The sequence below is a fragment of the Anser brachyrhynchus genome (assembly GCF_964034855.1).
Source record: "Anser brachyrhynchus genome assembly, chromosome: 8".
Classification (NCBI taxonomy): Eukaryota; Metazoa; Chordata; class Aves; order Anseriformes; family Anatidae; genus Anser; species Anser brachyrhynchus.
Window position 1 is genome coordinate 32,749,477 of NC_137702.1, and position 15,858 is coordinate 32,765,334.

The 15,858-nt window shown below is 38.0% G+C and overlaps 1 protein-coding gene across 4 annotated transcripts in view; it reads right to left on the minus strand.

The window, feature by feature from the left end:
* The window catches only part of LOC308199181 (uncharacterized protein), a 145,367-nt gene that overhangs the window by 66,984 nt on the left and 62,525 nt on the right, over positions 1-15,858 (minus strand). For all 4 annotated transcript variants that reach the window (XR_013954433.1, XR_013954434.1, XM_080602965.1 and 1 more), the window contains exons 13-16: positions 12,887-13,651; positions 3,444-11,503; positions 1,699-1,861; positions 744-905 (exon numbers count right to left, since the gene is read on the minus strand). The gene's annotated coding sequence lies outside the window, so the exon portion shown is untranslated. The remainder of the gene's footprint in view (positions 1-743; positions 906-1,698; positions 1,862-3,443; positions 11,504-12,886; positions 13,652-15,858) is intronic.

The following is a 15,858-nucleotide window of genomic DNA, read 5'->3' on the forward strand; positions in this document are numbered from 1 at the left end:
AATAAAGGAACCTGGCACAATCCGATAGGGGACAAAATGCAAGCTACTAAGTGAGTACTTATTTGCATTATACAGTATATTCTCCAGAAGGAATAAAATATGCTGCAAGACAATGGCCCATCAGCTTCTATATAGAAGTGAAAACATTCTTGTGTTCAAAATTGTGGAAATGTCAATATTTCAATAGGTAGTTTTACGGTTCATTCAAGCACTGATAAGAAATCATTACACTTTTTAAGGATATTGATGATTACAGAGAGACATTTAATGGAAGGAAAGCCTTTTCCTGCAGTTTGTTAGTTTGTGCATGTCTAACTGACTCTTCAAGACTCTTCTGCATGAGTCACTAAGCACATAGGTTGGTTATAACCAACCTATTTTTATATCAGTTATAAGCAAAATTTTCCATCTTGCAGGAATTTCCTTTCCATGTCTCCCCAATGAGTACTGTTAAGTTCCAGATGGAGTTTAATTCAGGAAATATATGAAAAAACAGTAAGTATTAGCAACAAGCTACCAAGGAGTGGATTTATTAGATTAACCATCACATTTTGAACATGTATGCCTCGGGACAAAGTGGGTTCACCTCTTTGCCTATATAGACAGATATTGAGGATTGATTGTGGGAGAGTTGTTAGTTCCTGCTTGCTTTATCTGGGTGTTAGAAGAAAGGAAAAAGCCTAAATACAATATGTGAAAGCTTCACTGACTCCAGTGGCACAAAGCAACATGAAGGTACCCACCGTCCTGCCTCCACACTTTCTGCATTCAGCTGGGCTGTGTGGGCACTCCCCCCTGAAGCTTCTCCACTTAGCAGGCTATGGGACTATATAGAGCACAAAAGGTATTGTGGTACAGCTGAAAGCACATGGATAGCTGTGGGTGTTGAAGGCACTGGCTGGAGTCTGCAAAACAATACTATTAAAAATGACCTCCAAGGCTACTGCAAACTTCTGTGGTATACAATCAACTATTAACTCAATGAAATCATTTGTATCAAGAACACTGTGACACTGTCTGAACATGGAACGAAAAATAAAAAGACAGCCTTACATGTACATATGGTTGTGGTCCAGTGCAATGAGTGTTACTTTGGTAATGCTGTTTGCTTCACTGAAGCAAACTGGACAATCCTTAGAGCTTGTTATTTCTGCCAGAACTAGACTGGGAACAAATCACTGACACATATCTCAGTCCAAGATACAAACCAGAACCAAGGCCAATGTCAGACAAATGTTTTGCAGGTTCAAAGTCAAGAATGACACACTATGCAAAGCTTATGTGATTACAGAAATTTCTCCCCCTGCAAATAATATTTCCCATTTTTATCCACCTCAGTTCTTGCCACTGCCCCAGGGTACTGGAAGCAGAATTACAGGGCTCTGTACAGAAATCCTATTCTCAAGACATTTCTAGCCTCCATTTTCCTGAACCAATAGACATGGATCATTGGGATAACATGACTCTGATGAGCACTAGAACTTTTAGTTGCTTATTGGCATCCACAGCCTTTGGGGATTTACCCAATACTAGTGTAAATCCAACCTGAAAAGCTGTGCCAGCCCTATCAGCTGGTGTGCACTAACACTTTGCTCTCGATCAGACTTGGAAGTTGGCATTCACCTCCCACAGTGTCAGACCCGCAACCCGGACAGCAGTGCAGCCACCCGTGTTTGGCAGCTGGCTCTGCTGCCTCACCTGCTTCCAGGTGGACTCAAAAATGTGCAGATCCCCACTGGTGGAACCTGGCTGCTGAGTCCCTTGGGCTTGATGTCAGCTGGGGAATTAGAAAGGTTCTCTGCAAACAGCAGCAAAGTTACTCAATTGTTCCTCAAATTTCTCCTTAAACACTCTCCTTTGCCTATTAAAAAAAAAAAGAGAGATATTTAATGGGGTGGCATGGTTAAAACTACATGCTATTCTGCTCTCTTTCTCTCTCTCTCGTCCTGTCAAAGCTGAGCATGTTTCTGTGCCCTCTCTGTGTTTTGGCAGATAGGTGTAAACTCTGGGGCACGAACAGTCATGCCAAGTGCCAAGCACAAGTTGGTCTCTGACCATAAACTGGACACGAGTGCTACGTTAATACAAAGAGTGATTGGAAATGTTTGATGAATGAACTGTGGGATCCTTGTCTCCTTCAAAGCAATTTCATTGCAGTGACATCCCTGAGTCATCCTGAACCAGGTAAGAAGCTGGGCCAATATTTTATGATGGCAATATTTGCATCATGTACATCTGCCCACTGCTGCTAACCCTGTAGCTGCTGCAGTCTGACTTTAAAACCAAGAAGCCTGAAGAAGCTTCTTTGCAAACTACTTTGCACTGCTATTAAGCCACCTCTGTAATTGCTCAGGTTCAGTGGAGAAGCACTCTGTTTTATGCAGCGTGAGTCCCCAGCCCAAGTAAAACACCATTAAAAGAGAAACCTAGATCTTGGTTAATGTGTTACATGGGTTCTCAGGTCATCTCTTTATCCACAAATGGGGAGCATCTCATTTTCATAAGCCAAATTGATGAGTATATGTGCTGTTGGGGATATCGGAGGTTGAAGCCAGATTGCTTTACTTCCTGGTTGGCTTTAAAACATATTTGGTTAGTTCTTTTCTCTGACTTACACCCTAGAAGAACATCTCTTTATACCTTGACTAGTGATAATTTTTTTTGAAAATAGCCTCTTTCCTTAGGCCCGCACATTTTTGTCTCCAAAAGTGTTCATGTAAAATCTGTTGTCACCTACCACCAGTTGCAGGAAGGACAAATGCAGTTGTATTTTTACTTCATCTTATCTTTAGCTGCATTAGAACATACTGGTTATTAAGAAAATGTAGTGCCCTCATCAGGGTGTTTAGCACCCTGTTAAAAGCTTAATAAAAGATAATTCTCATCAGGGTTAGTGACACTGTGAAATAAGGATCCAGCAACAATAAATGCTGGTTCTTCCCATAGAGGACAACTGTAAGACATTGATCTCTAGATCTGCACATCTTCCATGTCTGCCTTAAAAATGTCCTATTGACAGTGTTGTGTGAATTTTTCCTTGAAAGAGCCAACAGCTTCATACCTCCAAAAAGTTCCAGCCTGAAGATATTATTATATCAAGTGTTGTGGGAAGTTGAGGCTACCTAAAGCCATCCAAAGGCTTTTTTTTTTTTTTTTTTTTAATCTGCACATATTCACTGGCAGGAATCCCATGCTGTGGTATGTTGGGTCTGAACAGAAAAAAGCTCTTTTACGGACACTAATCCTGGGAAGAAGCCCAGGTAAGCAGGAAAAGATTATTGCCATATTCTAAATCAGTCAACCCTTGAGACAAACTTGTATTCTAGGAACATGGCATTAACATTATATTGTGAAATTTGAAAGAAAGAATTTTCCTTGTCATCTCTACCTCCTCTGTCCCAGAATGTTTGTACATATGAAAAATAAGTTAAACATCTACTCACTCTGTCACTAATTTTTCCAGTTGCTGGGAGGCTGTTCTGCAGGCTGCAGACATCCTGCAAAGAGGTAATAAAACCATGATGTTAGCACAGTGGCAATACAGATGGGATCCTCTGCTTCAAAATGAGGCATTCTGGAGGAGAAGAAAGTGATGTGGACATATATGTATCTCCTATGTCTCCCTGTGGAATGGCTTGGAAGCGACCATTCTCTACAACATAGTGAGCCATTATTTTATTTTGATACCTTAAACCATGTACATAGTACAGCTTTAGGAAGGATATGCTGAACCTGAGAAGAACAGGCACATATAAATTTTATGCTGGCTAGTTCAGTTAATCCCTGCAAAACAGAAGGACTGTAGACATTAATTTTTCATCTAGCTAGCTCTTATTGAACATATCATCACTAGTTACTTAAAATTTAATCTATTTTTAATAGAAAAAATGATACTGGAATATGAAACATGAAGTAACACATTATTGTTCTGCAAAAGGCTAGGCTTTTAGAGATAGTATTGTAATCTGGAAACAGACTGAAAAATGTAAAAAGGTTACATCCAACATTAAAAGTAATCTACATGTTCACAAAAGCCTAGATCTTCTCAAAGCAGTAATAATTCACTGCCTGAAGATACCCTTATTTTGATATTTTCTGTATGTTCAGTATTCATTACAGCAAATTATTGCAGGATTACTGCAACATTTTTTTCTTTGAGGTACCATTCAGTAAAATCTAATTTTTGTGTAATCTGGATATTTTTTTTTTATTCTCTTCCTTTGCAAAATCTGCTTTCATCAGCCTCCAAGCCTGACTAATTGCCAGTCACTTCAGTTTCCACATTATTTTCACTTCTTGAATTTTATATAGGTGATATTCAAAAGTCTTTTTTTTTTTTTTCCCCAGAAGTGAAATGCACATTTTAAAATTCATTACCACTGAAAGTGTGTGTGCATGAAGGCAAGAATGCCTACTTCTCTTTCACACTATAGGGCAAACAGACAGACTTAAAATGCTTCATAATTAGGGATTTTACCATATTGTAACAGAAGATGTATTTGCTTCCTTTTACTGCAGAGTCAATTATAAATATGCAAAATTCAAAGTGTGGGTGACCAGGTCACACTTAGCAGAAATAATAAGACTAGCCAATTAAAACAGAAAAAGGTTGAGTTCTCACTTTTCCGCCCAGTGTGTTTCTGATGCTGACACAACAACAGCTGTGAACTGCCAAAGTCATCACAGAGAGGTGACTCAGTCTAGCCTTTGCCAAAATGAAGAGCAATTGGCCTAAAAGCCAAATGTTCTTGCCAAAGTTTCCCATGTAGAAGAACTGACAAAATAGTGGCTCAGCATACATGAATTGTTACACCGTGCTGTTATTTCCTTGTAGGAATATCAGTCTTGTGAAGTTGAAGCATAAGTAGACAGTGGGACAAATCACTTTAGATCATTACAATCCTGAAAATTGTGTTTCTTGTCTTTATAACAATTACCTGTTTATCTTTTTGTAAAACAAACACTTGAAATTTGCAATTGAAACTGTATAAATATTGTTTTTACTCTTCTTCCCTTAATATAATCATTACATGAGAAACATTAAACTAGACATTTGACTTTATTGATCTTTTCATGGACTAACGGTACAGGGAGTCATTTTCTGCCTAGACTAATTAACTGATAGACTAATTCATTGATTAGGTTCTCCATAGCGTAGTTGGTATTGACAAATACTGAATTTTTTTCCGTCAGTTGTATTTGTTTGCACCAATTACTTTGGCTGTTTCACTTAAGCAATTATGATAGCTCAAAAGCGACAATCAGATCCTCAGCTGGTATAAATCAGGCTCTCTCTACTGAAGTCAGAAAGTTATGCTATTTAACTCAGCCCAGCTATAGGACTTCAAAGATTTAATAAAGATCTTAAAAAACCACCAAAACAATAACAAGGACATCTGAGACCAAAAAAGAATTAAAAACAATTGCATTACCTTAAACATTTTTGTCATAGCAATGAAATGTAACCACGTTAAAGGCTTATGTACAGATTCATAACTTCATTTCTAATTTATGCATTGTCTTAGAATATTATGAGGTGCAAACTAAGGTACTGCACACACAAATAGTTGCTTTAACTGTCCATTCGCAAAGTTACACATAAGTTAGCTGCTCAATAGCTTCACATTTTCCATGCATAGGTTATCTGGAAATCAGACCCTAAGGATATTACGCTGACAAGCAGACACTACCTGGAAGGTATATGGAAGATAGCCCTTCCACTTCATTCTTTATATGTGAAATCTTTATTTAGACACTTGTGATTTTTGACATACTCAACCTGCTGCAGAGTTTTAGGAGGATATAGTGATTCATTCAAGGCTTTCTCATGGCTGAAAAAACGTCCTGTATGGATTGTTACTCCATATATTGAGCAGAGCCAACAGAAACATAGGGCCATCAACATACTGACAGTGAAAGAAAGAGAAGCACGTGGGAATTTAATAACTTCAGAGTTTTCAAAATAAAGAACGTGCAAAAATATATAAATTGAACTAAGATTTCCCAAGATAGATTTTCCTTGGTGAATTGTTCTTCAGGTAACCCAGGGAGTCACAAGGGTACATTGATCTTATACAAGAAGGAAACTCTGAGCTGGTTTTAAGCTCGTGATGAAGAAATTAGTTTTCTTTCAGAAAGAATCCAAGTTTGTCAAATTTGTCAGTCTTGAAAATGTAAGTTGATTTCAACCTTCCATTAATCTCAAATCTGCTCGTAGAGTATTATGGAAAATTTTGGTCTGTGCAGAAAATTATCTTTGCACTCTAGACTTAATCCCACCTCTGAATAACTGAGAGAGTTCATTAAATACAGGTACTAACAGTTAGTTCCTCCTTTTAAAGACTGCAGTCAGTTCTTCTCATCTTAACATGCAAAGATAGAAAATATACTCTACAGAGACAAAGAAAGAAGATGAAGTGAAGAGCTTTTAGGACATCTGGAATGGTAGCCCCAGGAATGCAAATCTGTCAAGATTTTGCTGAAGCAGTTTCCTCACACTGCTCTCTAAAACCAATTACTTTCTGTGCTCTACATGCTCATGGAGACTTCCTCTTTGATGCATGGCATAGGGTAAAATAAAGTGCATGGTCTTCATTAAAACATGTGTTGCTCCCTGGCATGATGAAAAAGAAATTCCCGTGTGTGTCCTGTCAATGACATTTCTGTTTGCCCCAGCCCCAAGTAGTTGCCAATGTATAGGCCGTATATTTGTAATGCTTTTGCTAAACATGGGATAGCCAGAGTAACACATCACTCTGCATAAAAACTCCACGGGAAGAGATGTGCAGTCAAAAATGTATATGGAGAATAGTGTCAGGAAAGAATATGATTGTGCTAAAAGAATGCTTTGTGCCCTTCACACACACATAGAACAGACAGCAATTTGCATCCCAGAATTCAATGACACATAATTAAAATCAATAGAAAATTGACATTACAAAACCAAAACATATTAAAGCACAAATTTAATCTCTGTTTCTTATTGTGGCCTTTGTAATGGAGGATTTGACTGGAAGATATTGTACTGCAAATAGGCTCACATATACTGGGTATGTCCTAAGCAGTCATTCTTAATGTAGTCCAATTATCATTCCTTATATACCAAAGGGGATGATCTACTATGCTCTTGGCTGACCAGCAGTATAGAGCAACATAGCCTGCTCACATGCCATTTTTAAATAGATGCATTTAGTTTATCACAGCTGAATTTACTCTTGATTAGTGCCAGCAAATATCAAAACTTCATGCAAAATCAGGCCCTGTGAGCACAGTAAACCTCATAACTCTGCAACTTTTCCATTTAAGATGTTCTGTTTTTCACAAAAAAGGTGTAGAATATACAAAATCAGATTAAATATATCCCGTTCTCATCATACTTTTCTCCTTTTGATACGTTATTATCATCAGTACTGTATTATTCTCTGCAGTGCAAACAAATTACTTTAAACATTATTACACGGACTACATCTTTCTTAGATAAATTTGTATTGTCATGTCTCTGGATGTACTAGCACCAAATCTTTCAAACTGCAAAACATCCAGGAAAAGTCATACTGTTGTTGGTGATTTTTCCTTCTGGAAACAACATCTGCTCAGGACTTCATCTGACACAATTGTACACTGGACAGCTCTTGGTTAGACGTGAGACCAAGGATCTTCCATTTATCACCCAGTTTAATCTCACGGCATCAAAGATCTAAAACACATGAGCACACATGAGCCCAATACTGCCTTTAACTTCCCAGTGACTAGGCTCCCCAACTGACTCAGAGGATCTTGACAGACAGATACACTGACCTTGACGTTGTCATTACCAATGGAAGTGAAATCCAGTTCAAACTTCCAGTCATCCAGTTCATTCTTCCAGTCTGACTTTCCATTGCTCTTCCTCCTGGATGCAGTATCCTTCACCTTCTGCTGTGAAGTCTTGTTGAGCTTTAAGCCTTTTCAAACAGTTGGTCCATCCCACCTAGAGAACTACTGAAAATGAAACCTTGACAGACAAATAGTAAAGTCTGACTAATGTCAAAAATAGTAAAATAAAAAATATTTTGTAATCATGGTATCACTACTCTCAACTGTGTTTGTGCATTTTGAATTAATGAATGGTTGTCTTTTCTAAATTATGTGGAAAAAAAAGAAAAACAAACCAGAGGGTCATTCATACTAATTACATCGAAATCTTCTCAGCAGGGGGAAACATTCCAGAACAGTAATTTTTTCTTCAAATTGCAGATTTCTATTTCCCACACTAGTCACGATAAGCAGACTATTGTGTATTATTCATGCTATCATCTCTTACTTCTTTTGAAACATCTGCTCTTGCCCCAGGTCAGAAACAAGACATGGCTGATATAGGATGATTGCTTCTATATTTCTAAGGCTTTGGCCACACACTCACCTCTAGGCATGGACAGAAAGAGCAGCCACCTGTGGCACCACACTGGCAAAGCTGTGGTGCCACAGTAAAACTGCTCCTTGCCACTAGCTGACTGCTCTACACCAGACCCTTAGATATCCCGGATTGTGCTGGTGTTGCGACCAAAGAAAAGACTTGACTGAGTCGTGTAGGAGATAAATACAGCTGTAGGGCAGAACTCAGCTTTGGTCCTTCTTCACTTTCTTCCCCTTCCAACAAGATGCAGGGCTGGGCTTCAGCCTCATCCCCAGCCCCTCATTCTTGGGGTGACAAGATTCAGGTTTGCCAGCATTGCTGAGGAGCCTTGAGCCAGCGCTGGCTGTCACACACAGGGTCTGCAAACAGCCATTCAGCCCATGACTGTGGAGTGCAAGAGGCTAAGGTGTAAAAAGCCCTATAGAGACATTGGGTGAGTTAGGTTATATCTAATTATTCTGATATACCTTTGTTCAGGAGCTACACAGAAGAACATTATTTATATTCACAGCAGCAAGTTGTTTTTTTTTCCCCAAGGAAATCTTGGGGCCCAGCTTTGTGCTCCACACTTACTTAGAGTCATAGCCATTAGATTTTTTTTTCTTTTTCTTTTCTGGATAATGTCAAAGCACCAAATTTTCTTACAAAAACTTTACAAAGGAAGAATAAATTAGATACAGAATTAGATAAAACTTCAACGTTGTTCATCTCAGATTCCTGATTACAAAAATTTTATTATCAGTAGTTTCAGCAGAACTCACAGGTCACCAAAAACACCAAATATTTAAATCAATTAAGTCTCAACATATAATAGTCCTTAGGCTTTCAAAAATGTACTTGGAGGTTGCCAGAAAAGCAACATGATTTGAATGTATTATTTACTATTACTGTTTTCACCAGGAAAGATCATTCTGTCTTCAGAGTGACAGTAAGAAACAATTATTGAAAAGGGTAGACAGTTCTCTAATTTAGTTTTCAGCAGCTGATGAATGAAATGGGAAGTGTTGACCACACTAGATCACAGAAAAGTCATTCTGGTACACTTCTGCTCACCTCTGACAAGAAATACACTAAATAATAATGGTCCTAAACAATGCCTATCCATGCAAAAGCTTGGTTTCTTATTATTGTTGAACACAGCAGAAATCCACCTGCTCAGTCTGAGCAACTGTTTCACAATCAATAATTAAGTAACTTTAAGGTCCAGATCTATACAAAGATATTGATATTTTCACTGAAAATGAATCAATATGAACAGGGTAAAGCATCTGAGTAAGCCTTTTTAATGGCAGTGTTTTGGCTGTGAGAAGTAAATTAATTGATTAAATGAATGACAAATATTGGACAGCCAAAGAAAGTCTTTTCACACTTTCACAAACCTTTCAAGCACCTCATTTCAATTCTTTTCTTCGTTTCCCATGTCTTTTTTCTAAGTTAGTTTTTTTTTTTTTTTTCAATATAGAATTTGCTGGTGTTCCTGTGAGTATATAATGCAAGTTATGTCTTTTTTATTTTACATTAATAAGCAGAGTTCAGGTGAAGTGTGTCAAAACAAAAGAGCAAGCTGAGAATTCTGGAAGGAAGGGCATTTCCTGGGTGATAAGATTTGAGGGATCCTGCTGGAAAGGCCAGAGTGAGAGAATGGAGACCTACTAGCAGACTGTAAGTGAACAACATACTGAGAGACGGGAAACTTTAAGAAAGAGAAAAATACAGCCATGCTTTTGGTTTGATGGAGAAGAAACAGTTCTGGATAGATCTTTTCCACCATATTCTTAAGACATATATTCCCAAGGAAATCCAATTTAGCTGACCTGGACTCAAGGACAAGACTTTCTAGCAGTTCACATAAAGATGCCTCTACTTACAAAAAACTCCGGTTGCTCCCACAAGACATTTGGGGCCCACAGTGCCCTGGCATGTGTGCACCAATACTCACACAAAGGCTGTGCTCACATGTGAAACCAGAAGTGCTCCATCTTTTGTGGGTGAATTTGTAGCAGTTCACTGAAGATTTAGCCTTAGAGTTCAGGCCAGGTAAGGGCAGATTCTCCCGCAAGCCCTGGCATCTTCACAGCTCACTCTAGAAACAACAGCAACCAGCAAGCTTGCTCTGACAATTCACATGACACAGTAAAGCTCCAGCAAACAAAGGGCTGGCTCTTGTTCTGCAAGCTGACAGATTGAAGCATTTTGCATCTTCTGGAAGCAGGGCAATGTGTCTGGAGGGCCACTGGTCTGAAAACAAAACAAAACAAACAAACAAAAAAACAACAGTGGGAAAATCACCATGGTCTGCAGCCTGTCAGAGGATGTCTCTGAGGCTGGGTGAATCTTTAACACCACTAAGAACGGAGAAGCAGGGGGTGCAACAGTGAAGAGGCCAGGAAAGAGAAAAGTGACTCCTTAAATCCACTTGCACTTTTTCCCAGGTTCTGAGCTTAGCAAATTCAGTTCAAAGCAGTATTATTTTAATTGTTACAAACAAGTACAATATAGCCTCACCACAGAGACTGTACTCAGAATGAGCAGGGAATAAACACCAAAATTAGAGCATCTTTCTTCAAGTATATATTTACTGTACGAAGAGAGGGGAGAAATGCAAATAGACAAGTGGGAGAGTAGAAATGCTGATTTTATTTGTCCAAACAACTTACCGGTAGAAGAGGCATTGTTATCTTTCCTAATCTCCCCAGCCTTTCTTTTGCCTTTCTTGTCCTCTTATAGTGTTTTCTCTTTTTCATTCAAATTCACAGTTTTTTACCTTTAAGCAGTAATTTCTTTTATTGTAAACAAGCAAGTCTAAGAAGCCTAAGCTTTGCACTGGCCTTTTATGTGTATGTAGCTATCAAGTGGCAGCATTGGTTCTTGGGCCATTACTTTTGTTGATGGTCATAGAATAATTATCTGCTGCTCCATAGCTCCTGTGAGCTGTTGTTGAGACTTCAATTTTCTGAAAATATTTTAGTTTGTTATTATTATTATTATTATTAAATGGATACACATTCTTATCTGTAAAGGTTGAAACTCCACTTTTCCATCTGTCTCTGCCCTTTTTGGAATTGTATGTCCCCTGTAGTGTGCAGCTCAGAAGTGTTCACTTCTGTACTGGTAAGAAAGGAAGAAAAAACATAGGATGAATATGTGACAGAATGGAAAATACTGAACTATAAAAGTGACCTCAAAATGGCACTAAGTAGTTGCACAATACAGAAAGACCCCACTCATAAATAAATATTAATCTGCCTTGCATATAAGATTGATAATTAATTTTGGAGAGGGTGTACAATCCATTTCTCAGTGTAAAAATGTTTTCCCCTTTCTTTTTTTAATCAACATCCAGCACTTTGAAATCTCATGTCCCATTTTAAGCATTTAAGATGTGACTGGTTTGGTTATTTTTATAAAAATCCTATCTAATATTTATATAACAAAACCTAATGATTCCTGATGTGTTTCAGTTTCAATCATAATCTAGTGTCTTCTATTCATAAAGTGAGCCTTTGTAGTTCAACAACGCAGCACAAAAGCTGTCTAGCAGAGCAGATAGCTATTACTTCTCTAACTCCAAAATGATAAAACAAAACAAACAAACAAACAAAAATCCCCATATTGCCTCACTGCCTGACACTGACAAAACTTTATTTTCTGAGCACAGACTACAAACTAATTAGCCAACATTTACAGCTCCCCAAACTGGCTGAAATATTATTTCACAGACATCCAAACCTACAAGAACAGCAGGCAAGAAAATAAAAATCAAAGCAGAAAGCAGAGAGAAAATCAAGATGAAAAAAGATATGTTGCTTCTTAATCCTGGGCAGGAGATTTTCATCCTGCACAAAGTCTGTTCCCACCCTGAATGCATTGTTGTGCCCTGTGTCCATTGTTTGGGCAGCCAAAACCACAGGGGTAGTTTACTGAGTACTTGCAACAGAATTATGTACCACCAGTGGAAACGACTAGTGACACGTCTTGGTGTCAGCCTATGATCTGGTTTGAGTCTTGACAGGCAAAAGGGACAATTCATCCAAGGACACTGGCTCAACTGAGGTGGCCACATATGTTGCAAGAAGCCCTTACCATGTTCTATGTGGCTGCTTGTGTACTGCTCTGGTGGGACATCCCTGGCATTCCTATTGAACCTTATAGATCCCAGCCTGAGTTCAAAGAGCTTGAACATCCCATTTCATCTCTGCAGCAGGAAGCAATTGTGCCATCCTAGGAACTTCCAAGTTTTCCTTTCTGTTTGCCCCCGGCACTGCAAAGGCAACTAAAATTCTAGAGGCTGCACAGGAAAACGTGCTGGAGGGTGCTCCTACATGAGATTTGCTTCTAAGCAGGGTAACATGTAACATGCGATAACAGGTAAAGGGCAGTTTACATCCTTGCAGCATCACAAATTGGCAAGAAGGAGAGGCAAAAACCGTGCTGAGGGCCATGAAAGATACAGTATCGCCCTGGATTGTATCTAGACATCCTTGGACTTACTTCCATTGGAGATTTATGATTATCTCAGTTATGGCCTTCTCAGATATACGCAGATCCTCCTCACAGCCTGTACCCAACCTGTAAGTGAACATAATAAGGATAATGAATTAGGATAACTGAAGGATAAATGAATTATCTGGTCATTTTTGCTGAAGCATTTTTTTTTTTAGCTTTATATTTGTTCGTTTGTTTGTTGTTTTAATTGAAAGTAATAACTTTCGTAAAAGCAGTGAGGCAACCTTTTAGTCACACTAGCCTCAGGCTCAGAGTCACAATACGTATTTTATCCTTTCTTGTTACTTGAAGGCAAGACTCATTGGTTGGAATGGGACAGAAGAAAGTTAGTAACATTCTGTAGACGTTTACATTTCCTTTAATGGTTTTCATTCTAATTTATATATCTAAGAACAGAAGGTAGTGAAGGTAGTACAAGTGGTGGCTTCATGTAAAGGCAGATTTTTTCATTATACAGGTAGCATTGAAGCAAGTTGCCCATGAGGTTGTGGAATCTCCAACCTTGGAGGTTTTCAAGACCCAACTGGACAAGGTCCAAAGCAAGCTAGTCTTAATTCAGTGTTGAGGAGGAGAAGGAGGAGGAGGTAGAGGTTGGACCTCTCAGGGTCTCTTTCAACCTGAATGATTGTATTGTATACACACATGTCAATCCATCAGTAAAACAATCAAGATGATCTAGTAAAAACTCTGTGATATCTCACCTTCAAGCAGTCGACAGTGTTTCCAAACACAGGCTGTTATACAGGACTCCTATGGGAACAGTGTAGATGATTTTTTATTTGTAAATTTCTACATGTTGAGATGCAATAATATGAATGTGGCTTCTTAAGGACTAATTCCTTAAGCCATTTATTTTTTTGCCTAATGAATCAAGGGTGGCAAATGCATTCCTGTTTTTATTTGTTGAGAAAATAGTACAATATGAGTGAAAAAAAAATTATAATTGCTGCAAAAATCAACAGAATAATGCTTCTTTATATATTCCAAAAAACAGTGCTCATAGCATTTTTAAACAGCTTTTGTTATTAGCCAAATGAAATTCTGTACAGTGATCCCTTAACTCTCCTGTGCCAGGTTATCAGTTATTTCAAGCAAGTGTTAAAATCTCCTTCACTGGCAAAGATGAATTATATTTTCTTTGTCAAACTTGCATCAACATGCCCATCAAGCTGAGCTGGAAAAGACTCTTTAACAGTACAGTGTAGGTGCTGCTGTTTGTGATTGTGAATGTACCTGAATCTAAATTTTGCAGCTATAGTGATCTCTATATATATCTGCAAAAAGTTTTTATTTTCAGCCATATTTTTAGAACAGTTTGTCACATTGCAATCTACTCTAAATAAAATCTCATAATTTAGTCCTGTCTTCTCAATTCTTATAATCAGGAAGTCTGAATCTCCCAGACAGTAATTCTATTTTTAATTTTATAATCATGAATCACCACATTTTTTTCTGTCTGTTCTTATTTATGTGGCTTCCAAAATACTCAAGCAACTACAAATATATAATAAAGGCATGAATGCACAAGTAGAGTTCATCTTATTTGGGGGAAGTAGGAAGGATTAGTGTATTAGTCACTCTTCAGATGACTTTGAGCCTCATTCTATGATGAGAACAGAGTTTTCTCCATCATTTGTAAATATGCAGAGAGACAGTGACACAACGTCCTGATACACTAATAATTTCACAAAGTATTCAGGAGAACTACAATGACTGGTCTTCTACAGTTTTACGCGTTGTAAACAATGAAGACTCATGCCTGTATAACTTGTAGATATTGCTTCAGATATTGGAAGAGTATTCTAGAAAAAGATCGTTTTGCCTATTAAAAAAAAGACCAAACTTCAATAACATCCCTTAAAGTGATTGCTGTTGATCGTTGCTGTAAGAATGAACTTATTTTCTGTACTCTGTGATGGGTGAAATAAACACAGTATTAAGATGTCTCATGTATAGACATCAAAATCTGCCCAATTCACTTCTGTCTAACCTAAAGAAATGGACAAGCTAATGCATCACATAAATTTCGCTGATGAATGTCAGGACTCTGACACAATACAAACCCACAGAAAGCAATGTAAACAACCTAAATCTTTCTAAAGCCAAACCTGACGCAAAAATATTATTACTATATCCAAAGATGGAGACAGTATGTGTACTTAATAACATAGAAGAGTCATCCCAAACCAATTTTAGTGGGGAATCAAAACTGCCCCCCCCCCCCCCATCCGTGTGGGGTCCAGTTTTGATCTCCTTTGGAGTCAATGGCAAAACTTTTACTATATTTTAGTGGAGCAGAATTAGTACATAGATTTCACACCAACCTGTCTGAGACAAAACTTTTGCTAAACCTCACCCCTTGCGAACAGGATTCTGCTTTTCAAGTTTATTAAATCTGTGCCCTGAGTTGGTGGCACAGATTTAAGACTAATACAGTATTTGATTTCTCTTAACATGACTAGATCCTTGAAGTGTGCATGTGTGTCTGTGTGTCCCTTCTTGTACCCATTTCTATTGCATTTCACATTTCTGTCAATATAGCCTCCAATATTTGAATCCACTGATAGAACAGATGCAGTAATTGGAAACAGTTGTAAAGTATTACTCATCTTGCTAATCAAAATGACTGTCTGCTAAATAAACCATGAAAAAAGCTTTTCCACCATCAGTGAAGTGGAGTGGAAATTATATAGAGTGTAAAGAGTCCACCATGGAAGTAAAATCAACAGATCAAATTTTCCTACTACAATGATTCTATGTGCTAGTGCACGTTTCCAAAATAGTTATAGAAATTTCACTGTGTTTAGAAAAATGAATTCATGTAATGACACAAATGTTCCTCCAGGTATTTTGCATAAAATCTACACTTACAGAGAGCGCTGAAGAACTGTTTCCTGCTTTCTCAAGATTCATAATCCAAGGGGAGATAATTGCCCCATATGTTTTTGCTGGCTGTG